This window comes from Phyllobates terribilis, unplaced genomic scaffold, assembly GCF_046119375.1.
Source record: "Phyllobates terribilis strain yellow unplaced genomic scaffold, ASM4611937v1 Scaffold_1__5_contigs__length_1240528914, whole genome shotgun sequence".
Lineage (NCBI taxonomy): Eukaryota > Metazoa > Chordata > Amphibia > Anura > Dendrobatidae > Phyllobates > Phyllobates terribilis.
Window position 1 is genome coordinate 948068978 of NW_027362761.1, and position 26228 is coordinate 948095205.

Sequence of the window (26228 nt, forward strand, 5' to 3'; positions counted from 1 at the left end):
AAATTATGCACAAGCCATGGGATGGGTTGCAGTTCAACTTGGCATTTGAAGTCTAAACTCCTATTGCAAATAAAAGTTGCATAAACTGTCCAGTAGATTATGTTCACTCCCATTACCATCATCATAAACATTTTAAATTTCCTCTTTTTAGGTCCACGGTGGAACAAATGAGTAGGCCAACATATTTTTTTTTTCAAATTGGTGAATATTTGAATATTGCATGTAAAAGGCTAAAAGCATTGAGCTATAAAAAATGTTAAAAATAATGCTGAAAAAGCCAACTGTGATCTAAGTTTGCACAAGTATAACAGGCACTGAGAACAATAGATTAGAAGAGGGCAAATTCAGCGGTAGCAGAGTGTACAGACTGTCCTACTATTCTGGTTTACACTGATTTTACTTAATTTCTTGGACACTTGCATGGTGAAATTTGAATTTTACTGAAAAGGTCTATGTGAAGATTACTTATTTTATATGAGGTATTACCTATTTATATAAAGCTGTAACAGATTAAATTTTTTATAGCATGTTGTATTATTTTGTTCTGAGTGCAGTCACTTTAGATGATAGGTACTGCCATAAACTAAAAGGTTGTTCTCATCATTATCTGGAGAGAACCGCTTCCCAGCTGTCACATACTGTTGCGCTCATGCCCAGACTGACTGGCGTGAGAGTGGTTAGTGGTCCCACTGGGCCACGAACCGAGGAGTGCCTAGAGGGGCGTGACTAGGGGCCTTGCCAGATCCGACCACGAACACACAGTGGCTTAATCGACTCCGTGGTCTGAGGAGGGATGTGGGAGGTGGCCCAGGTGCTACTCCAGGTCAGACCCCGGTCACAGCTGTTGACCCACACCGGGGAATGCAGGAACGGGCAGGCACGGCTGGTATGCAGACAGGTGGGTACTGGCAGGCACGGCTGGTATGCAGACAGGCGGGTACTGGCAGGCATGGCTGGTATGCAGACAGGCGGGTACTGGCAGGCACGGCTGGTATGCAGACAGGCAGATACTGGCTGGCAAGAACGTAGGCTGGATAGGGACCAGTACAGACTGGGATACAGGAACAGAGCCGCAGGTGCAGTGGAGAAGCAGAGCAGAACCGCAGGAGCGGAGGACAAGCGGAGCAGAGCAGAGCGAAAGCGCAGGTGTGGTGGACAAGCAGAGCAGAGCGAAAGCGCAGGTGCGGTGGACAAGCAGAGCAGAGCGAAACCACAGGTGCGGTGGACAAGCAGAGCGAAACCGCAGGTGCGGTGGACAAGCAGAGCAGAGCGAAACCGCAGGTGCGGTGGACAAGCAGAGCAGAGTGAAACCACAGGTGCGGTGGACAAGCAGAGCAGAACGAAACCGCAGGTGCGGTGGACAAGCAGAGCAGAGCAAAAGCACAGGTGCGGTGGACAAGCAGAGCAGAGCGAAACTGCAGGTGCGGTGGACAAGCAGAGCAGAGGGAAACCACAGGTGCGGTGGACAAGCAGAGCTGAGTGAAACCGCAGGTGCGGTGGACAAGCAGAGCAGAGCGAAACCGCAGGTGCAGTAGACAAGCAGAGCAGAGCGAAACCGCAGGTGCGGTGGACAAGTAGAGCAGAGCAAAACCGCAGGTGCGGTGGACAAGCAGAGCAGAGTGAAACCGCAGGTGCGGTGGACAAGCGAGGCAGAACAGAGCAGAGCAAAACCGCAGGTGCGGTGGACAAGCAGAGCAGAGCGAAACTGAAGGTGCGGTGGACAAGCAGAGCAGAGCCAAACTGCAGGTGCAGTAGACAAGCAGAGCAGAGCGAAACCGCAGGTGCAGTAGACAAGCAGAGCAGAGCGAAACCGCAGGTGCAGTGGACAAGTAGAGCAGAGCAAAACCGCAGGTGCGGTGGACAAGCAGAGCAGAGCGAAACCGCAGGTGCGGTGGACAAGCAGAGCAGAGGGAAACCGCAGGTGCGGTGGACAAGCAGAGCTGAGTGAAACCGCAGGTGCGGTGGACAAGCAGAGCAGAGCGAAACCGCAGGTGCAGTAGACAAGCAGAGCAGAGCGAAACTGCAGGTGCGGTGGACAAGTAGAGCAGAGCAAAACCGCAGGTGCGGTGGACAAGCAGAGCAGAGCGAAACCGCAGGTGCGGTGGACAAGCGAGGCAGAACAGAGCAGAGCGAAACCGCAGAGCAAAAGGAGCAGGCAGACAGGACAGGGCTCTGTTCACATGGAACAGACTGGGAAACACAGGAAGATAGTTAAAACACAGGAGGTAGATACGGAGGCAGGGAGACGGGACAAGCAGAACCAGATACACACAAGGTACTTACAATGAAGTAGCGAGTGGACACAAAACTCAAACAGAAGTACAGAGACAAAGAGTTGGAGTTAGGTGCAGGTTCAGACACTGCAGGAAAAGGGCAGGTACGGACATAGAGACAAACAGGTAACGGGCTAGGACACAGTTCAGACAGGAACTGAACCCGGAACAAGATACAGGAACGAGCCTGGGAACTCAGCCCGCAGGGTGGCGGAAACAGACTAGTAGTCACAGATACAGGTAACGGGCCTGGGTATACAGCCCCCAGGGTGGCGGAACAGACTAGAAGTCACAGATACAGGTAACAGGCCTGGGTATGCAGCCCCCAGGGTGGCGGAAACAGACAAGATATAGGACAGGACGTGGCAACTCAGTTGCACAGAACCCCCTGAAAGTAAGTGTTGCTCAGGCACTTCCTACTGGGTGGAGGGGGTTTAAGTATCCAGTGACTCACAGCAATAGGCTGGGGACGCATTAGGAGTGCGCACACTGTAACTTTAAGAATCAGGCAGTAACCGCGCCGCCGCCCTAAGCAATCAGACAAGAGACATGCACACAGCAAGTACTGGAGCAAAGTGTGCAGTCTGGACTGATAGGTAAGTTGGCGGTCTTGCATGGTGGGAGGTGGTAAGCCATGCCATCACGCCGCTAGGGATGTTACACGTACTGACTGGGGACAGTGGGTGCCTTTCTGATCCCTCAAACTAGGGGGTGCCCTAGTCTATCCCTGTCCCCCGGATTACCCAGGAAGGTGGAGACGCCGGGGTCACGTACTTTGCTATGCACCTATCTTAAACCTTATCTGTTCCCTCCCCCACCCAGTGAGTTGTGAGTCCGAAGTGTATAGGATTACACTAACCAGACAGACAATTGTAGATGGACAGTGATCAAAGAAAACTACAATCATACAAATATATTCGGAAAACAACAGAGTGGAACACAGGGGAGGGATAGGTAGGAAAAAACAAATAGAAGAGGATGAGGATAAGCATGCAAACCAACTCCATGCAGAAATCTCCTGAACAGCCCCCCAGACGCCTACACCAAACACTGAATATCTCCTCCAACACCTAACCAGGAAATAGAACTATCACAGGTAACTCCCAAGTACCAGTGACAAGCATATATACCAGAGGGGAGTGTCCAATACAGAACAGCTGAGGCAATTCAGGATGGAGAGCTCCAGGAGATCAACTGAACTGATTAACCCTTGCAATGACAGAGCAAGGAAAAAAAACTGCACTGTTTAATAGGATGCTAAAGCAGTTCTAATCAGTGCAGGATTTCATGTGATCAGACACTGCGATCTCCTGGTCCCTTTCTGCCGTGGTATCCCCATGATACCAGCATCCTGGCTTTCAGCTTGCTAGGAGCAGTGCACTCTTAACTGATTGACAGTTCAGAAAAGTGTCATGGTGGTGATCCTGGTCCAAACTGTGCACTGTCAGAAGCTGCAAATAGAGGCAACTTTGCCCTGTGCTCCTATAATGCTGTAAAGGCACTGAAGCTTGCTGGATCAAGTGAATAGGCCAGCTTCAGAGAAGCACTTACAAGCTATATAACAAAAAGGCTTGTTAGTGCTGAGCTTTTTGGTTAGGAATCAAACCAACGCTGCTTGTGATATCAGGTGAGATGAGCATCTTTACCTCAGCTTTGATTGGAGAGGTCTTTTTTTTTGCTGCCTCCCTACCAGGAGTAAGATGCAACATGATGAGGTCATCTAATCAAGCTGCTGATATCACCTCTGCACTGCAGAGGCATCAATACACAGGAAAAGAAATTGCTTTGTAGCGGAGTCAAAGAAACTAGGAACTTTTATAGTAGATGGGGGCAGGTTGGAAGGTGACAAAAAGGAGCACACAATGGAGAGATGGCAATGTTGGGGAAGTAAAGCATGTAGAGATAGTATATAGAGGTGGCAGCATGGGGGATAAAGACAGAGGCACAGTGTAAAAAAGGGTAGCCAGGAGGGGAAGTATAAAAAAGGGGCAATGTAAGGCGAACACTGAAGATTGGGGCAAAGTGGAGGGGTCAACATGCGAGAAAGTGTGGTATTCAGAACAGCATTAAGTGGGGATGAAATGGAGGCTATAGTTTATAAGGGGGGACAATGTGGCGATTTTAGTTTATACGAGCAGAAAGTATGGAAGCAATGTAGTATAACTGTGGGGCATATATTCATGTGCTGAGAAAGATTCTGGTGCTGTATTCCTGTACTGATGATCGTTCAGGTGATGTATTCCTATACTGATCATAGTTCTGGTAATGTATTCACGTACAGATAATGGTTATAGTGCTGAATTCATATAGTGATGGTGTTCTGGTCATTTACTCCTGTACTAATGGTGGCTCTGGTGCTGCATTCATGCACTGATGATGATTTTGGTGCTCCATTCATGTACTGATGATGGTTTTGTTTTGGTGCTCCATTCATGCACTGATGATGATTCTGGTGCTCCATTCATGTGCTGATGATGGTTTTGGTGCTCCTTTCATGCACTGATGATGATTCTGGTGCTCCATTCATGTACTGATTGTGGTTCTATTGTATTAATAATATACTGATGATTGATCTGGTGCTGTTTTCATGCACTGTTATGGCTTCTAATTATGTAAAGACATATCAATCTATAACTTGTCAGATGACATGCAACATGGCTATGCTAATAAATACTACGGTATTGCAATATATAGTACATGCACGATTGCAGGTTCAAGTGCTCTAAGGGGACTAAAAAAATAAAAGGTTTAAAAAAACAAAGAAATAAAAATTCTAGTAATCCCACTTCTCCCTTGTTAAAAATAAGGAAATTAAAAAATAAACCTATTTGGTATTTGTAAAAGTCAGGCCTATCAAAATGATCAAAATCTAAAATTAATTTACCAGTAAAATAGAGAGAAAGAAAATTGAAATACCAAAATTGGGTTTGTTACCTCAACTCCTTATAAAAGTGCAATAAAAAGCGATCAAGCATTGAATGTATCCTATTTTGGTATGAATAAAAATATCAACTCACCATGCAAAAACCAAGACCACAAACAGCTTTACGAAACGGAAAAATAAAAAAGTGTTACAGGTCTTAAAAAGGGTGACACAAACCTCCTATTTTTTTTTCTTCATTTTTGCTAAACAGTGAATACCGTAAAATAAAAACCCCAAAAACAATGAAGGACCTCTGTTTATTTACTGAAGGTTTATAGTGCACTACGGGGAGGGGCACAATTTTAATTTTTCCCTCAGGCAGCAGGAAAGCTCTAATCAGCCTTGGCTGCAAGGGTCTCCAGTAGCCTAGACAACAAGCAGTAAACTAAATGAAAAATATCCATTTTGAGAGCAAACAGGATTATCAATAACAAGTAAAAAGTACAATGTTTATATAAGCATTTTGCCATTTTATTTCTCATCATGAGAATAAACCTTTAAGACCAAGTGGATCGGAATATGGTTCTAAAGTAAAAGAAGGAGCACTGGGCAAATGAGAAACTAGGAGGAAAGTTCAACTTTGAGAATTACATTATTAAGCCCCACAACGCTCAGTTTCATGACATTATCAGCAGACTAGAAGATAAATGTTTCTATTAGGTAAACAAGGTCTGACAGTGAAATTACATTTTAAAGGCGGCCTGGGATTTATAAAAAGTGGAGGGATTAAAGTAGGATTATCATGACTACTGGAAAAGGGGTTTGTGGTAGAACAATTGAGAAAGAGAAGTAAATTGGAAACCTTGATTTGACCAGTTCCATTGGTTAGAAGTTAAATTTCGAAGAAACCTTGGTCCTGCTGATCTCGTCTATGCAGCATTTAGATACAGGAATGGTTGTTATGGTTGAATGGGAAGTTGAGAGAGCTTGGGGCACAATATTTGCTTATAAAGGGAAGCAAGGGCACTACCTCTCAAACTATCCACACCTGGAAGTGCATCCTCGGTTGCCTTGTAGATGCTACCATACAGCATGTCATTGCTGGGTTGGTAAATATCCTTAAAACTATTTTCCCCATCTCTACTACAACCAATAAATTCTGTCCACATGCCCAATCTTCTGCTTTTAACATGTATGTGCCATTAAGAGGGTTCCACTTCTCAGACTCCTTCACCTCTTCTAGACCCTATACATATGACACACAACTAGCAATATTTAGATAGAATATCAAATTTTCATTAGTCACATATTGTAAAAGATAAAATCAAGGGAAAATATCTTCAACAAGAATACAATTTACAGGATGAGAGGGTGTAACATTAAGAAACATGTATACACATATGTAAGATATAAGATATTTAGCTGTGTACACCAAGGGGGCATATGAACAATGAACCTAAATATTGTACAAAGTACTATCAATGGTGTATAGATATCCAAGTACAATTTATCAAATCCTTATGCTAGAGCATGCTTTGTTATAGTCCTATAATAGGGTATCATATTATATAAAAAATTAACGACCAATAGGTTAAAAAAAAAGATCACATATGTAAGTCCATATCTGCATCTAGGTGTACCAAAGAAAATTATAATTCAGCATAAAAAGTAGGAATTGCATATTCCCGAAAATCGACAATTTAATATTTACAGTGCTACTGTATATGTCTAATATAATATGCGCCTTTTAATATAGTTTGTCACAGATATACGTAAAAAAACAAGTGGTGTGACCAATACAGTGTAAAGTGGCAAGTGCTATCAAGGAAATGTTATAAAGAAATTCATCCTTTAAATATAAACTAAATAGTCATGTGTATATACAGTACAGACCAAAAGTTTGGACACACCTCATTTAAAGATTTTTCTGTATTTTCATGACTTTGAAAATTGTACATTCACACTGAAGGCAACAAAGCCATGAATTAACACATGTGGAATTATATACTTAACAAAAAAGTGTGAAACAACTGAAAATATGTCTTATATTCTAGGTTCTTCAAAGTAGCCACCTTTTGCTTTGACGACTGCTTTGCACACTCTTGGCATTCTCTTGATGAGCTTCAAGTGGTAGTCACCGGAAATGGTCTTCAAGAGGAACCTGAAGACCCTGAATACCCAAGAGGTGGGTCTTCAGGTTCCTTTTGAAAATTTCCACGGTAGGCGAGAGTCTGATATGTTGGGGTAGAGAGTTCCAGAGTGGGGGGGGGGATGCATAGGAGAAATCTTGTATTCGATTGTGGGAAGAGGAGATAAGAGGGGAGTAGAGAAGGAGATCTTGTGAGGATCTTGTGAGGATCGGAGGTTGCGTGTAGGTAAGTATCGGAAGACTAGGTCACAGATGTATGGAGGATGTAACATACTTGGTGGCGTCCTTGCATAGTGGTCCATCTCCCACTGTGCAAGAGCGCACACTTGATTTCCAGTCCAGACTGCCACTTTGGCTTCTTTCCATACTGTCTGCTTTGCTTTGCTCTGGCTGCTTAGGGCGACGCCCGCTGAACTTCCTGTTTCTTGCAGCTGCTGCAGACACACCCCTAATGCGTCCTCAGCCTATTGCTGTCTGTCACCTGGTATTTAAACCAGCTCCTCCTTGGAATCCATGCCTGAGCATCTTGTTCTGTCAGTTGGCTTCTTGTCACTGATGTGCCAGGTCCTGTCTATGTTTTCTGCCTTGCGGTATCAGTTCCCTTGTCTGAACTGTGTCCTGTCTGTGTACTCTAGCCAGCTGTCTGTCTGCCTTCCTGGAGGCCGTATTTCCAGGCCTCTCTGAACACGCTGCTAGCCTGTTCGTTTCGCCCTCTGGGGGCCGCATACCCAGACTCGCTCCTGTATTTGTTGCAGTACAGTTCCTGTCTGAACTGTCTCCTAGCTTCCTATCGGTTTTGTCTTTATGTCCGTTTGTTCCCTTTTTCTGCAGTGTCTGAACCAGCACTTGGCTTTACCTAGGCTCGTTCCTGCATTTTATTGCAGTTACTGTTCTTGTCTGAACTGTCTCCTAGCTTCTTACCTGTTTTGTCTTTATATCCGTTTGCTCCCTTTTTCTGTAGAGTCTGAACCTGCACCTAACTTCTACTCGTTGTCATTGTACTTCTGTTTGTGAGTTGGAGTCCTTTCGCTACTTCTTTGCAAGTACCTTGTGTGTTTCTGGTTCTGCCTTTCTTTTCCAGTCTGTTCCGTGTGAACAGAGCCCTGTCCTCTTTGCTTTATCTTTGTTTACCGCTTCGGCGATTTATCTCTGTCCTGTCTTACTTACCGCTTCGGCGGTTCCTGCCCGCTCTGTCTTGTCCACAGCACTTGCGGTTTTGCTCTGCTCAGCCCTATCCACCGAGTCTGCGGTTTTGCTCTGCTCGGCCTTGTCCACTGCGTCTGCGGTTTTGCTCTGCTCAGCCTTGTCCACCGCGCCTGCGGTTTTGCTCTGCTCAGCCTTGACTACCGCGTCTGCGGTTTCGCTCTGCTCAGCCTTGTCTACCGCGTCTGCGGTTTCGCTCTGCTCAGCCTTGTCTACCGCGTCTGCGGTTTCGCTCTGCTCAGCCTTGTCTACCGCGTCTGCGGTTTCGCTCTGCTCAGCCTTGTCTACCGCGTCTGCGGTTTCGCTCTGCTCAGCCTTGTCTACCGCGTCTGCGGTTTCGCTCTGCTCAGCCTTGTCTACCGCGTCTGCGGTTTCGCTCTGCTCAGCCTTGTCTACCGCGTCTGCGGTTTCGCTATGCTCAGCCTTGTCTACCGCACCTGCTGTTTCGCTTTGCTCTGCTTGATTACCGCATCTGTGGCTCTGAATCCGTCTCCCAGTCTGTACTGGACCCTACCAAGCCTGCACTCTAGCCTGCCTGTTCCTGTATTCCCCGGTGTGGGTCAACAGCCATGTCCGGGGTCTGACCTGGAGTGGCACCTGGTCCCTCTGCTCGGTTCCTCCCTGGTGCACTGGCGTCGTATGCCGTCGTGCGACCTTGATCAGATCGGGCAGATACTTAGTTACGCCCCTCCAGGCACTCTCCGGTTCATGGCACAGTGGAATCACTAATCACGCACACGCCAGTCAGTCCGGGCGTGTGCATTACAGAGGAGACAGGTTGTGGATGGCTTTTTGTATGCCACAGTTAGGGTTTTGAACTGGAGTCTCTAGGCAATGGGGAGCCAGTGAATGGATTGACAGAGAGGAGAGCCCAGGGAATAGCGGGGGGACAGGTGGATTAGTCGGGCAGCAGAGTTTAGGATAGAGTGCAAGAGTGGTTGAAGGGAGGCCACAGAGCGCCCTAAATGGCGACCTCTGCTTCTGTACTGATGTTTATCCCCCAAACCACAAAAAGAAGCAGTAGGGAGGCAGTAGTAACAACAAAAGGAAGAGACAGTAGGATGCACGCAGGAATCAGACATTCACAGCACTGTCTGCTTTGTGATGATCTGGCACACAGCAACATGAACAGTGGCCGATTTAGCTGCTTGGAGGAAACATTGCTCCCAAAATGAAATTAACAGATAGGACAGGGGCATTATAGTGAGAACCTGCTTCTGCTGTTCAGCTGCCTATTCTTGCTCTTTACCCATTGGGTCCCCTGCAACGCGATGGCAGGGTGCTGATGGATTGCAATGTCCGCCAATACCCAATATTGGCCATCATGACTACTATGTTACTAACAGAGTCAAAGAGTTATTGAAGTGTTCAAACAATCACTACTTCAAACATTTTTTAAAATAGGTCACAATAAAAAATCAAAAACAAAGAGCAGTTTAGGAATTGCTGTTTTTGCACACCACCAAAATATTTTAAAAATAAATTCATAAAGTTTTATGTTCCACAAAATACTAGTAATAAAAACTTTAACCTGTCGTTCAAGAAATGAAACCCTTTTATGGCTAGATTGATTAAAAAATATATATGTACATTTCTTGGGATGTAGCAATACAAAGTGACTTTTCAGTAAAACATAATTGTATTGCATAAAAAGTAAAAAAAAAACAAAGGGGAAATAATATGCTGATTTATTATCATTGTATTCCTACCAACCTGCAGAATAAAGTTAACTTGTTATTGTTACTACACAGTAAACAGCAAAAAAAACAAAACAACCTAAAACAATGATGGAATGGCTGTTTCTTTACCAGCTTCCCCAGGAGAGGTAACAAAAATTAATGAACAAGGTAGATGTATAGTAAAATATTGCCTTTGAAAAATACAACTAATCCTCCAAAAATAAGCAATTATACAGATGTACAGAAAAGAATTGTTATTTCTCTTGAAATGTAATATAAAACTTTGCTTGGTTCGTAATGTTACATGACATAAGTATCCGTTCTGAAAAATGGTAAAGTAGTGCTCAACAAGATAAATATACAGCTGGTGAAATAAGTATTGAACAGGTCACCAACTTTCTAGAAATTACTGATTTTTATTTGTTAAAGATGTGCAAACATATAGATAAATAGATACAGTTAAGATAGATAAATAGATATCTGTCACATACAGCGGGTGAAATAAGTACTGAACACGTCACCAATTTTCTAAGTAAACATATTTCTAAAGGTGCTATTGACATGAAATTCTCAACAGATGTCAGTAACAACCCATCCAATCCACACAGGCAAAAAAAATCAAACCATAGATGTCCGTAAATTAAGTTGTGAAATAATAGGAAATTACACAGGGAAAAAGTATTGAACACATGAAGAAAGAGGAGCAAAAAGCCAAGGAAAGTCATGACACCAGCTGAAATCTATCAGTAATTAGAAAGCAATCCTGCCACTTAGTGAAAAATAATATCAGCTGGTTCAATTGATGGCCTGTAAAAAGGTGTCTAATTGTCAAGTAATAATAACACACAAGAAACATCCCCTGATGGGTAAAACCAGTGAGATGTCTCTAGACCTTTGTAACATTAGTGTTGTAAAACATACTGATGGTATTGACTGAAGAATTTCGAAATTAATGAAGCTTCCCGTGAGCACGAGAGATGCTTCCCGTTTGCCGAGAGATGCTACTGCGCACGCCAAGGTGCCATTTTGCTTTTGGAAAAAGAATTTGGGTGCAGTAACATGGCACCGCGCATGCCATGCGCAGTAGAATCTCTCAGCAACCGAGAAATGCTACTGCGCAAACGGCGGGGCCATATTGCTGCAGGCAAATTTCTTTTTCCTCTAGCAAAATGGCATCAGAACGTGCGCAAGAGCAGACGACATTTTGCTAGAGGAAAAAGAAATTTGCCTACAGCAATATGGCCCCCACCACCCGCGCTTGCACAGTAGCATTTCTCGGGTTGCCGAGAGATGCTACTGCGCATGCCCGGTGCCATATTGCTGCACCCAAATTCTCTTTTTCCAAAAGCAAAATGCGCTTGCGTGTGCGCAGTAGCATTTCTCGGCAAACGAGAGATGCTACTGCACATGCGCTGGCCGCTGCGACCATTTTGGGGAATGTAAATTTCACTTTGTGACACAAATTACACAGTCAATATGTAAAATAGTAGGCAACAAGGCAGATATAGGCATACATGAATACATAATGAGAGCACCAGCATATCATTATGTCAGAAATGAAAGTAAAGATTATAAAAGAACCACTGGACGGATTTCATCATCAAAGATATCATTTTACTCAGTATAACGGCGCCCACCTGATAGTGTATGTGGTTCACTAAGCAAAATCCTGCTGACAGGTGCGCTTTAAAGGCTGGATTTACACATGCAGGTATTTAAACCATAGGAATGAGTCTGACAAAGGGAAGTCTTTACTTTATGCTTTTTCCTCATTTTAGGATCCATTATTAAGCTTTGACTTCAAAAAATAAATATCAAGCTTTGAATTGAATTTCTAACATCAAATACTATGCTTAGGTTTACTACTGAAGAATGTACAGATTTACTCCTTCATATTTCTTTACAGTGGTTAATGCTTTACCCCTTCTTATCGTGGCCAATTTTCATTTTTGTGCTTTCAATTTTTTCTCCCCTTCTTCCAAGTGCTATAACTTTTTATTTTTCCATCGACATAGCCGTGTGAGGACTTCTTTTTTGTGGGGTGAGCTGTAGTTTTCAATTAAACCATTAATTTTACCATATAATGTACTGAAGAACAGGAAAAAAAAAATTCATAGTGGGCTGAAATGTTGAAAAAGCCACAAATCCACCATTATTTTATTTTTCTCTATAGGATACATTGTGGGGTAAAAATGAAGTGACAATATGATTCTCTAGGTCAGTGTGATTATAGCAATAGCAAATTTGAAGGCTTTTTTAAGTGGTGAAAGAAATTCAGATCTTTGTGCAAAAAAAAAAAAAAAAAGTTTGTGTCATTATTTTCTGAGACCCGTAACATTTTTATTTTTCTATCGACGGGTCTGTGTATTAGGGCCTGATTTTTGCATTTTGAGCAGTAAATTTAATTGTGGAACACAATGTTTTGATTGCTTTTTTTGGGGGGGCGGTTGAGGTGGAATGACTAAAAAATATAAATTTTGTTGTTTTGAATTTTTTTATGTTATTATATATATATATATATATATATATATATATATATATATATATATATATATATATATATTTAAAATTAATTTCTATATCTGAGAAATGAGAAAGGACAATGGACACTCAAAAGAATACCCCACTAAGATGGTGGTACATGCCAGTTACATTCTGCTGTCAGAGACTGAGAGTGCCATTTCAGTGGTTAAACAGAAGAAGTTGTTAGAGGCATGTGCTGACTGTATAGCACAGCCTGCACTCGCTGTGTATGGTGTGTTAAGATTGTGAGAAAAGATTTGGTATAACGTGCATTATTCGTTGGCGCTAACCAGTGATTGACAGCCTTCCCTGTATAAATGTGTATACAAAGTGAGCCATCAATCATTGATTAGAACCGCCCACTTGACTGCTGAATACTAGATCCTTTCCTACAAACTCACATATCTATCTCCTGCTGTTCCTAGCCTGTAATCTGCTGTTCACAGATTGTATAGCATTTAGAGGTTAATATATTCCATTCATAGGCTTATCACTGTCATTAGGAATATACTTTCTTCATTTTTATGCATTTCTTTATTGTCAGAAATAAAAGAATTTTTTAACAGAATGTTGCTATTCTACTTTTTCATTGTGTCTTTATTGTGAAGGCTTTACTACCCATTCTTGGAAAATATGTATTACAAGTTTACCCGCATTTATGTATTAACAATATCGCCATGCAAATGCACATTTTTTTTTATCAAGGCCGTACAACCATAGAAAAGCCTAAAATGTATCCTCAAGTGAACATTATATACTCGAGAAATGCAAAGCTCATTACAGTGATAATTTCCTGTACAAGCAGGTACAATATGATGACGTTAGTATGGTAGCAGTGAAGAATTCACACACCTTGCAATCAATGTTTTTTTTGACAGCCTAATGGGCTCCTTGATAGAAAATGATGGCTTCACACAAACTGTTGTACTGTCTAACTGAATGTGAATTCACAGAAAATTTTAATTCTCCTGCCGATTCACGTACTGGCACCTAGAGCACGTGCTGCATGGAGAGATGGGGCAAAGTCACCCGATACCGGTACCACCAGGGGGCGACCAATAGTATTATTTGCAGTTATGCCTGAGTTTTCTTGGTTTAAGGCTACGTTCCCACAATGAGGTTTTGGCGCGTTTTTGACTCGGTGTAATTTTGCTGCGTCAAAAATGCAGCATCTTACAGTTAAAGCAAAGTGGATGAGATTTATAGAATTATCATGGACACTCCGTTTTTTCTTTTACCCAGCGTAAACTGACCTGTGGTGTGTGTTTTAATGAGCAGCATGTTAATTTCTACGCTGAGTTTTCTGTGTAGATTTTCCCTGTAGATTACATTAGATGTGGAAAATCCGCATAAAAAAAAAAAGTTTAATCCGCACATAAGTGTATCAATAAAGTTTTGTCAAAGCAAAGTACCAGAGAGTATCAAAAACAAAGCAGCTTTATTGAAAACATGACATACCAACAAGACGCAAAAAAACAGCTTTAAAAACGCATGTAAAAAAACACTCAAAAATTGCAATGAAAAAACGCAAATAACCTAATTTAAATAATAGGTGCAGAAATGCTGCAAAAATTCTGCATCATCAAAAACTCATCAAAAGCTCATCGTGGCAACGTAGCCTAAATAAGGGTTTATTCCCATTTCTGCCTTTCATGGCTTAATGGGAACAGCTGCTTCTAAGTCCTGGGCACCAGAAGCAGGGTTATAAAAGCAGTCAAGTACAGCTGTACTATGCTTTCATACAACACACATATAAATTAATGGGAGTTATGGAAGCCACATAGCAAAACAAGCTATGTGGTTGGCATAACCTCTGAGTCGTGGAAATAGGAAAGATTTGTTTGCTACACTGTTTGCATAACTACTATAAAAATGAATGGGAGTTTTCGTAACCTCACCTCTGGTGACCAGTAGTTCAAAGAGTTTATTCCCATCTCATGAAGTGGGGTCCCCCTATAAAATCTAACCAGCAAAGGCTAAACTAGACAGCAGCGGGCTGATATTAATAGCGGGGGAAGGGGCCAAGGATACTAGCCCCCTCCGCAACTATTAATATCACCCCTCTGCAGTCCCAGAAATGTCGCATCCATAAGATTAGCCTCGCTCTTCCCACTGCCCTGTAGCGGTGGCAGTGGGGTTATAAGACCCCCCCATTACTAACCAAATAGTAAAGGGGTCGGCGCTTTTTCAATAAAAACACGGCCAGAATAAAGCATTTTAATGAAATAAAAAAGACACTTTTTTTAAAAAAAAAATGTATTGCACGCCTCCGCAAAGTGTTCGATCTCCTGAAAAAAAATGTAAAATAACAAACAACCATATCCCTCACCTGTCCGCCGTCAACGACATAGTCCACGATCACTGCCAAGTGTCCCACGACGATCCGGGTCACTTCTTCAGCTGTGACATCAGAAATCACTGATGTCACAGCTGTAGAATACAGCACTGTATAGTGACAGGGGTGTAAAATCACGCCCCGTCAGTATACAGGCTGCATGAGGTCACTGGGGTTCTTCAGCTGAAGAGCAGCTGATGAGCCCCGGTGAGCTAGACACCGTGGGAGCATTCTTGTGAATGTTCCCAGGGTGAGCATCAGCTGATCGGTCTCGTGACCAATCAGCTGATTGCTGCCGACACTGATCAGCTGATGGTCACATGACCATCAGGTGATCGCTGACATCACTGGTCAGCTGATGGTCGCGTGACCATCAGGTGATCGCTGCCGACACTTATCAGCTGATGGTCACGTGACCATCAGCTGATTCGTGACGTCACTGCAGGTCCTGGCAGCTCGGTACACTGTGAGGCGTGAGCCCGCGCTCTGCAGTATACCGCTGGTCACCAGGGAGACAGCATCACCGCCGGGGACCAGGAGGACACCGGGGGCTGCCGGACAGGTGAGTAAACAGGTTTATTTTTTTAGTTTTACTTTTTTATTCTTTTTTTTTTTTCCTACTGCGAGCACGTGGGCTGGGAAGAGCAGACTGCTGCTCCTACCATCCACGCTGCTCTCGCTGTTATCAGCAAGAGCAGCGGTCGGATGAGAGGAGTAGCAGCCTCCTCTCCCGACCCGGGTATCACCCGCAGCGCGATTCCGTGGCGGTTTTGCGCCTATTGATTTTCATTGAAACGCAGCAATTCTGCAGGCATAGATATTATACGTGTGGGTTTGCTGCGATTCTATGCAAGTCAATGGGCGCGAATTCGCGGCGGAATCGCGCTAGAAATGGTCCTGCTGCGGTTTTTGCCGCAATGCGAATCTGGAGCGGAAATTTCTGCATCATGTGCACAGCACATCCGGATTACCATTGCTATACATGGCAGACGTATTAACAAGCAGTTTTACTGCGTTTCCGCGGTGGAAAAACTGCAGTGGAAACGCATTAAAACTGCATCTTGTACACATAGCCTTACAGACTAGAATGTATATGCTGCCATTTTTGCTCCTTCATAATCATCATTTACTGTACTGTTGAAACAAAAGCATAATAAACAACTATAATTATGTTCTAGAACACATATATAAGGCACTCAATTCTGTGGCAGGAATCTTATAAGGCGGTGTGCCCACGATGAGTTTTTTAAGCGTTTCCGCAGCGGCAAAAACGCTGCATAAATGCTTAAAAAACGCATGGTAGAAGGCCAGCCATGTTTCCCAATGATAATCCGCATGTGCTGTGCACATGCTGCGGAAATTTCCGCTGCGGATTATCATTGCGGAAAAAAACGCAGCACTACCAATTATTTTGCGGAAGCGCTGCATTTTCGCCGCCATTGACTTGCATTAGAATGCATGTATTCTACTTCACTAGATAAGCACATGCGGAATACATGCGTTCAATGTGCGGATGGTACCCGGGTGTGGAGGACAGGAGACTCTCCTCCGGACCCGGGTACCATAGAACCTGTGAAAAAAAAGATAAAATAAAAAATAAATATTATATTTACCTTTTGATGGCCCCCGCTGCGCTCGTCCTCCCTTGCCGGCAGATCGCGATGGACTGGAGGACCTGCGCTGACGTTATAGTCATGTGACGGGTCACGCGACGCTTGACGTCGGCAAGCCCTTCAGTGTACCGCGATCTGCCGACAAGGGAGAACGGAGAGAAGCAAGACTGCGGGGGCCATCAGAAGGTAAGTATAATATTTATTTTTTACCATTCTTTAAGGTCACACTATATAAATCCATGCCGGTTACATGGATTTATATAGTATGACCAAGTTGACAAGCACGTTCCAAGTGATGCTAAAATCGCTTGGAAAGCGCTTGACAACCCACATTCGGAAATGCATGTGAAGAATGCTTTACATCCGCTCGTCCCTGGCAGGAAAGACGCATGTACAATCCGCATGCGTTTTTTTCTCCCAGGGAGATGCAGAAATGCTCAGGAAAAATCCGGAGCATTTCTGCATCGTGGGCACATAGCCTAACAGTCCCTGAAAGAAACAAACAAACAGACAGACAAACAAAAAAACAGCCTAATGACCACATGTGAAATGGAAGATCCTGATAAGACTCCACTTTTTCTGCATGTGGAATTATATACTTAACAAAAAAGTGTGAAACAACTGAAAATATGTCTTATATTCTAGGTTCTTCAAAGTAGCGACCTTTTGCTTTGAGGACTGCTTTGCTCACTCTTGGCATTCTCTTGATGAGCTTCAAGAGGTAGTCACCGGAAATTGTCTTCCAACAATCTTGAAGGAGTTCCCAGAGATGCTTAGCACTTGTTGGCCCTTTTGCCTTCACTCTGTGGTCCAGCTCACCCCAAACCATCTCGATTGGGTTCAGGTCTGGTGACTGGGGAGGCCAGGTCATCTGGCGTAGCACCCCATCACTCTCCTTCTTGGTCAAATAGCCCTTACACAGCCTGGAGGTGGGTTTGGGGTCATTGTCCTGTTGAAAAATAAATGATGGTCCAACTAAACGCAAACCGGATGGAATAGCATGCCTCTGCAAGATGCTGTGGTAGCCATGCTGGTTCAGTATGCCTTCAATTTTGAATAAATCCCCAACAGTGTCACCAGCAAAGCACCCCCACACCATCACACCTCCTCCTCCATGCTTCACGGTGGGAACCAGGCATGTAGAGTCCATCCGTTCACCTTTTCTGCATCGCACAAAGACACGGTGGTTGGAACCAAAGATCTCAAATTTGGACTCATCAGACCAAAGCACAGATTTCCACTGGTCTAATGTCCATTCCTTGTGTTCTTTAGCCCAAACAAGTCTCTTCTGCTTGTTGCCTGTCCTTAGCAGTGGTTTCCTAGCAGCTATTTTACCATGAAGGCCTGCCGCACAAAGTCTCCTCTTAACCGTTGTAGAGATGTGTCTGCTGCTAGAACTCTGTGTGGCATTGACCTGGTCTCTAATCTGAGCTGCTGTTAACCTGAGATTTCTGAGGCTGGTGACTCGGATAAACTTATCCTCAGAAGCAGAGGTGAACCTTGGTCTTCCTTTCCTGGGGCGGTCCTCATGTGAGCCAGTTTTTTTGTAGTGCTTGATGGTTTTTGCAAATGCACTTGGGGACACATTCAAAGTCTGCCCAATTTTTCGGACTGACTGACCTTCATTTCTTAAAGTAATGATGGCCACTCGTTTTTCTTTACTTAGCTGCTTTTTACTTGCCATAATACAAATTCTAACAGTCTATTCAGTAGGACTATCAGCTGTGTATCCACCTGACTTCTGCACAACACAACTGATGGTCCCAACCCCATTTATAAATCCCACTTATTAAACCTGACAGGGCACATCTGTGAAGTGAAAACCATTTCCGGTGACTACGTCTTGAAGCTCATCAAGAGAATGCCAAGAGTGTGCAAAGCAGTCATCAAAGCAAAAGGTGGCTACTTTGAAGAACCTAGAATATAAGACATATTTTCAGTTGTTTCACACTTTTTTGTTAACTATATAATTCCACATGTGTTAATTCATAGTTTTGACGCCTTCAGTGTGAATGTACAATTTTCAGTCATGAAAATACAGAAAAATCTTTAAATGAGAAGGTGTGTCCAAACTTTTGGTCTGTACTGTATATCAAAGCAGTAAAACACAAGGAACTGCGGCACAAAGTGCTCACGCATGCCAAAGCATAACAAAACAGGACTTTATAAGTATTAAAGCTGAATACTAGCCAACATCACCACCAATCAATCAACTGTATCTCATTTCAGCCCTGAGATATTTCACTTAAGCATCTACACACCACAAGTGCCATTGTAAGTTATCTCTTTAAACCACAAAAAAGTGAATAATCACATTAATCCAGAGACAATTACCTGTTTCTTAACTACAAAAACGATTAGGCCACGTACACACCTTAAATATTTGGTGAGGTTTTTTTACCTCAGTATTTGTAAGCCAAAACCAGTAGTGGATGATAAATACAGAAGTGGTGACGTGTTTCTATTATACTTTCCCTCTGATTGTTCCTCTCTTGGTTTTGGCTTACAAATACGGAGGTAAAATACTCACCAAATACAGAACGTGTGCACGTGGCCTTAGGGTAAGTTAGCTCAATGAGTTTTTGACGTTGCATATTTTTGCTAAAAAAAAACGGAGCATCTTACAGTTCCTGCAAAGTGGATGGGACTTATAGAAATCTCCTGCCACTGTGCTTCTTCTTTAACGCCGCATACACTGACCTGCTGTGTGTTTGAAAGCCGCAACATGTCAATTACTCTTGTGAGTATGTTGAGCTTTATGTGTGGATATTCTCCAGAGAATTGCATTAGACGCGGAAAAACACAGATAAAAATGTACGTTAAACAGAGCATTTAAAAATGCAATGAAAAAAATGCTAGTATCCAAGTTTATTTAATAATTGTAGAATTCTACAGAAAATCTGCAACATCAAAAACTCACCAAATACTTAATATGTGAACGTAGACGTCTGTGTTCTATCCATTTTTTTCATGCAATCAACATGTACCCATTGTTATGCACACGCCCGGGCTAAGCGGCGTGTGCGTGTGATTGGTAGTGATTCCACTGGACCGTGCCGGAGAGTGAATGCCTGGAGGGGCGTGACTAAGTATTCACCCGATCCGACCAGGGTCGCACGACGGCATACGACGCCAGTGCACCAAGGAGGAACCGAGCAGAGGGACCAGGTGCTACTCCAGGACAGACCCCGGACACGGCTGTTGACCCACACAGGGGAATACAGGAACAGGCTGGTAGGCTGGCACACAGACTGGTGGGTATAGGCAGGCACGACTGGTATGCAGGCAGGCGGGTATGCAGGCAGGGGGGTAAAGACAAGCACAGCTAGAGTGCAGACAGGGAGGCACTAGCAGGTAGGAACACAGGCGGGTTAGGACCCAGTACACACCGGGACTAAGGAACAATACAGGCAGAGGGTTACAGGCAAGCACAGCTAGAGTGCAGACAAGGCTGAGCAGGGAGGACAGGGCTCTGTTCACACGGAACAGACAGGAAGGGAAAGACAGAGCCAGATACTCACACAGTACTTGCAGAGACAACAAGCAGGAGTTAGGTACGAGTTCAGACTCTGCAGAAAAAGGAAGGGAACGGACATAGAGGCAAAACAGGTAAAGGACAGGAGAGAGTTCAGACTGGAACTGAGTGTACGGAGGAGACCGACACTGCAGAGGGATACAGGAGCGGGTCTGGGAATACGGCCCCCAGAGAGGCGGGACGAACAGGCAAGGAGCGTGTTCAGACAGGACAGACCAGACACAGGAGCGGGTCTAGGAAATCGGCCACTAGAAGGCGGAACGAACAGGCAAGGAGCGTGTTCAGACAGGACAGACCAGACACAGGAGTTAGTCTAGGAAAACGGCCACTAGAAGGCGAGAGGAACAGGCTAGGAGCGAGTTCAGACAGGTAGACAAGATACAGGAACGGGTCTAGGTAATCGGCCCCTAGAAGGCAGGAGGAACAGGCTAGGAGCGTGTTAAGACAGGACAGACAAGATACACAGAAAGGACTCAGTTCAGACACGGGAACTAATACCGCAAAGCAGGAGACATACAGGACTCAGTTCAGACACGGGAACTAATACCGCAAAGCAGGAGACATACAGGACACAGTTCAGACAGGCCTGGAAATACAGCCTCCAGGAAAGGCAGACAAGGAAACAAAGGACGGGACCTGGCACCTTCAGAGTGCAAGCACACACTGAAGGAAACACTTATGCTCAGGCAGGGATAGAAGGGAGCTGCTGAGCTATATACCAAGTGACAGACAGCAATAGGCTGAGGACGCACAAGGGGTGTGACCCACAGCAGGTACAAAAGGCAGGAAGTGATCGGGCGCCGCCCTTAAGCAGCAGAAACAGACACAAACAGACAGCATGGAGGGAAGCCAGAGAGACATTCTGGACAGGAGATCAAGTGCGCCCTCTTGCACAGTGGGAGATGGACCACCATGCAAGGACGCCGCCAGGTATGTTACACCCATTATTGTCTATGTGGCTGTATCCTGCCCTTAAAATTGTAAGCTTTCAGCCCAGGAGAGATATATAGGGTTAGGGTCCAAACAAAAAGGGTACGCTTTGCCTTGATTGTTGGGCTCTCATGAACTGGTAAATTTGTGCGCTAATTACCTTCATTTTTTAACATATGTTCTATAGCAGTAATGCAGTTCCAATTACATATGTCTAGTCTTTGGGGCTGTTCACATGTTCATATTTCTTCACAACCGTGTGTCCATGCAAAACTCATGGAGATATTTCCAGTTTTTTTTCCAGCACAGATGAAAAGGGCCAATACAAGTCTATGGGTCCGAGAAAAACACGCTGTCCGTTTTTAACATTGCAAAGCATAGGAGAATCTTTGTAATTTTTTGTATATATCCAGGAGTAAAAAACACTGATGACACACTGACCAAACAAGAATGAGGCAGGTACCATTTTCTTAGCGTACGTGAAAAACATTAACGTCTGAATGAGGCCATATAAGTCTATACTCTTCTCAGTGCTATATCACCTGGCAGGCATTTTAAGTCCATCTAAGATAGATAAGCAAAGGTCTCATGGAACAAATTGCACTTCATCAGTATTCCAGGCAAAGAAAAAAAAAAAACTAAAAGTGAAGAAAAGTACTTTAAAAAATATTGCCATGCTAAAGTGACTTTATTCAAGAAAACAGAGTGGCCCACACTTACTTAGGCCTCATTCAGACATCAGTGTTGCACGTATGTGTGGTGTCTGTTTTCACGGATAAATCAGGTACCTATTTTAGTCTTTGGGGCTGTTCACATGCCAGTGTTTTTCACAGACCATGTGTCAGTATAAAATACACAGAGAAAGGTCGGTTTTTGAAAAGGGCCCATACAAGTCTATGGGTCCGTGAAATACATGTACAGCACACGGATGGAATCTGTCTGCTATCCGTATTTAATATTGCAAAGTATAGGAGAAGCTTTGCAATTTATTTCTCTCTTTATCCATACCGGAAAAACCCTGATGACACACTGACGATAAAAACAGACGCTCGGATGACACATTGATACCGACGCATGGATGACACATTGATACCGACGCCGTTTATTCACGTACATGCTTAAACACAAATGTGTGAATGAGGCCTAAGGTGGTTGCATGTGTTTTTTTCCGTGTACTTCTTTGAGCTAAAATTCTTGCACAAAGTTTTAAACAGAATTATTGAACTCTTAATTTTCATACAATTTTGGTCCAAGTGTCCATTTATAACATTGAATGACCAAAGATAACTGAGTGCTTTCAATGTTTTTGATAAAAACATAAATTAGATCAAAAGCGGACATGTCCTCGGTTCTTTTTTTTGTGAACACTTGACCTGCACAAAATAAAACAAAACGACAATAACAGACATGTGAACATGCATATAGGAAACAAGAATCCAGCAGCAATGAAGGAACTCTTTAAGATTATGAGAAATCTACTTTCCATCAGTTGTCGATAAACTTTTGGCTGTTGCTAGCCTAAGTTTACTATTAAATGAGCGACCTTGTTACCAACAGCAGCAATACAGAGGCGCGCAGACAGCTCATCTGCCTTAATTAGATCATTAGAGTATGCACAGATATGCTGGGCTGCACCAGAAGTCATTAGAAGGATTTTCCCCTACTGATGACAGCAGCAATAGCCTAGAAACACATATATTATAATGACTGCAATGTCTCACTCATCAAAGTGTATTATTTACTAACTCGGGGCTCTGCAATATACAGAGACTATGGATAACACCAGTATTATCTCTGATGAGAACAAGCACAATTCATAAAGGCTAAGAATATGTTACTATGATGAGTATTTATCGCTTTTTTAAGTTACAGATTTTCTGCACCATTTTTGCACCTCCTTGTGTTTTTCACTGTATTTTTGAGTGAAAAACACAAGAAATGTGCATTTCCACAGCGGAAATGCACTAAAAACGCATATGCGCTTTTTAACTGCTGATTTTCCACATATAATGCAATTGACATGTTGTGGATTTCAACACACAATTCAGGTCAGTTTATGCTGAGTTTAAAAAAATAGAAAAGCAAAGTGGGCATGAGATTTGTATGAATCCCATCCTCTTAGCTGTAACCATAAGGCTACATTTCCACCATGAGTAGTTAATAATTTTATTTTATATAGCGCCAACATATTCCGCAGCATTTTACAATTAAGAAAGGACATGTACAGACAATATGAGACATCACAAAGTAACACACAGTTCACCAGTTGCAGGAAGAGTGAGGTCCCTGCTCGAAAGCTTCCGATCTATATGGAAATAGAAGGGACACAATAAATAAAAAGTGCTCGTCATGTCTGGTCCAGCAATCATTCTAATAAATAGGGCATTTCAAATAATGCTGCATAATCCGGTCATCAGCCAGTATCTGTCTAGCTACCAAGTGCTATAGGGTACATCGAGGATGTGAAGACAAATGAACAAGAGGGACCACATTCTGAAGGATATTTAGAAACAAAGAACAGGGAAGAGTTAGATTAGTTAAGTGAGATGACAGGCCTGTGTAAAGAGATGTGTTTTTAAAGTGTGACGCCTCTACTCGAAAGCCCTTTTCTTTACCCTGGGAGATGGGGGACTCGGAGTCGGGTCCTATAATGGAGAGATGGGGTGCAGCCGTGGCCCGGACCCGACCCGTGCTCAGGGCCGTCACAATTAAAAGGATGGTGTGGGCTTAACCGGGTTGAGTGGCTGATTCCGACTACGCCACCTGTGGCACCTGGTGAAGGCCACCAGCGCTGCTACAGTCCACTGAGGCATGGTGGTATGGCGGCCATAGGTATTACTACTCCCCACAGGCGGAGCAAGGCCTCAGGCCAGAGAGACAGGATGGAGGGGGTAGTAGTAGAGGGGAACAGATGCCACGTCGCGCGGTGTGGCGCAGAATAAACAGTTCGGAGGCCATAGGGGTGAACTTCCAAGGCTTTACTCACTTTAGAGTTGGCAGAAGGAAGGCGACTCCCTGCTCCCCGCGGAGTCCTGCGGTCACCAGGGACGGGGGTCTGACAACCTCCGAGTAAGTCCAGCGTTCAATCAGGACCCTACACAAGAGTGTTCCTGAACTACAGACAGAATCCTTTCCTGTCCGTGTGTGTGCAAATAGGCCGGGACTCCCTCTGAGCTCCTCTCAGAACAAGGGTACGGGTGGCAGCTCCGCTCCGCCCAATACCCAGTGGGATCCTCAGGGCCTACCGGGCTTTCCCGATCAGGACATAGAGTAGCAAGGTCAGGTGTCGGGGGCCGGTACCCCTCTTGCAGCTGGACTCCCATTGAATAGATCAGCTGGTGAGGACAGGTGGAGTACGCCGCTCCGTCTGCATCCTCCCTGGGATCTATTTGCTATGGAGCCACACTCTTAAGCTCCGGGCCTTCTTGATCCTGGTCCTTGACCGGGTCGAGACATTCCTAGTCTACAACCTGCCCCTCGTCCCAAGGCCGGGGTACGAGGGCTGAGTCTCCATCTGTTGCAGGCCCACACAGGATGCGCGTTAGGGTGGGAGATCACAGTACCACTCCGCAATTGACAGCATAAAAACAGTCAATCAACGATCAGAGAGAAGTCAAGAACCATCCAAAGACTAGACTACAAGGACCAAGAACCAAGATGGCATTTTATTAAATATGAAATTTAAAGTGTCACTAGATTGTGAGTCCTCCACCCTCACCCACTAACTGGTTCCCCTAACTCTAGGTTCACCAGTCTCCCTGTAACCAGGAGGGCCGCACCTAGTGCATACTAGCCCCCTCTGGTGGAGAAATGTGGTGTTGGATGCAAAGTTTGGGTCACAACCATCACACTGTTCTTACCTCAGAGGAGGAACACTACACTCCATTAGAGAAGTGCTGCATCCCTGTGGCGGTCGAACCCTCAGGGGCGCCACAAAAGCATGCTTAAAAATGTGGGGGCTAAGAATTAGTTAGATCATCTGGGATAGTGCATTTCAGAAAACAGGCGCAGCACAAGAGAAGTCTTGGAGATGGAGGTGCGAGGTTCAGATTATGGAGGTTGTTAGTCTTTGATCAGTTGCAGAACGGAGAGCACGGGAGGGGTGATACACAGAAATGAGGGATGAGATATAGGGCTGTGCAGAACTGTGGAGAACTTTGTGAGAGAGAGAAGTTTGTATTGTATTCTGTAGCGAATGGGTAATCAGTGTAATGACTGACACAAAGTAGAGGCATCGGTGAAGCGACTGGACAGAAATAAGACTCTGGCTGCCGCATTCAGGACTGACTAGCGAGGAGAAACTTTGGGAAGAGGGAGACCAATCAGTAGAGATTTGCAGTAGTTCTGACAAGAATGAATAAGAGCGACATTAAAGTTTTTGCAATTTCAAGAGTGAGAAAAGATCGGATTCTGGAGATGTTTTAGATGTTGCAGATTTCCTGCACCTATTAAGTAAATTAGGTTACTTGCATTCTTTAATTGCATTTTTGAGTTATTTTTTATCGCATTTTTGACACTGATATTTTTGTCTTTTTGCATGTCATGTTATAAATAAAGCTTCTTTGTTTTTGATATTTCCTGATATTTGACATACAGGTGCTGCTCACAAAATTAGAATATCATCAAAAAGTTAATTTATTTCAGTTCTACAATTCAAAAAGTGAAACTCATATTATATAGAGTCATTACAGAGTGATCCATTTCAAGTGTTTATTTCTGTTAATGTTGATGATTATTGCTTACAGCCAATGAAAACACAAAGGTCATTATCTCAGTAAATCAGAATAATTAACAAAAAACACCTGCAAAGGCTTCCAAAACATTTAAAAAGGTCCCTTAGTTTGTTTCAGTAGGCTTCACAATCATAGGGAAGACTGCTGACTTGACAGATGTCCAGATGGCAGTCATTGAGACACTCCACAAGAAGGGTAAGCCACAAAAGGTCATTGCTAAAGAAGCTAGCTGTTCACAGAGTGCTGTATCCAAGCATATTAATGGAAAATTGAGTGGAAGGAAAAAGTGTGGTAGAAAAAGGTGCACAAGCAACCGGGATAACTGCAGCCTTGAAAGGATTGTTAAGAAAAGGCCATTCAAAAATTTGGGGGAGATTCACAAGCAGTGGACT

At 43.8% G+C, this 26228-nt stretch overlaps 1 protein-coding gene across 8 annotated transcripts in view; it reads right to left on the reverse strand.

Moving 5' to 3' along the window:
• Positions 1-26228, reverse strand: part of INPP4B (inositol polyphosphate-4-phosphatase type II B) — a 911138-nt gene that overhangs the window by 778418 nt on the left and 106492 nt on the right. The window lies entirely within an intron of this gene.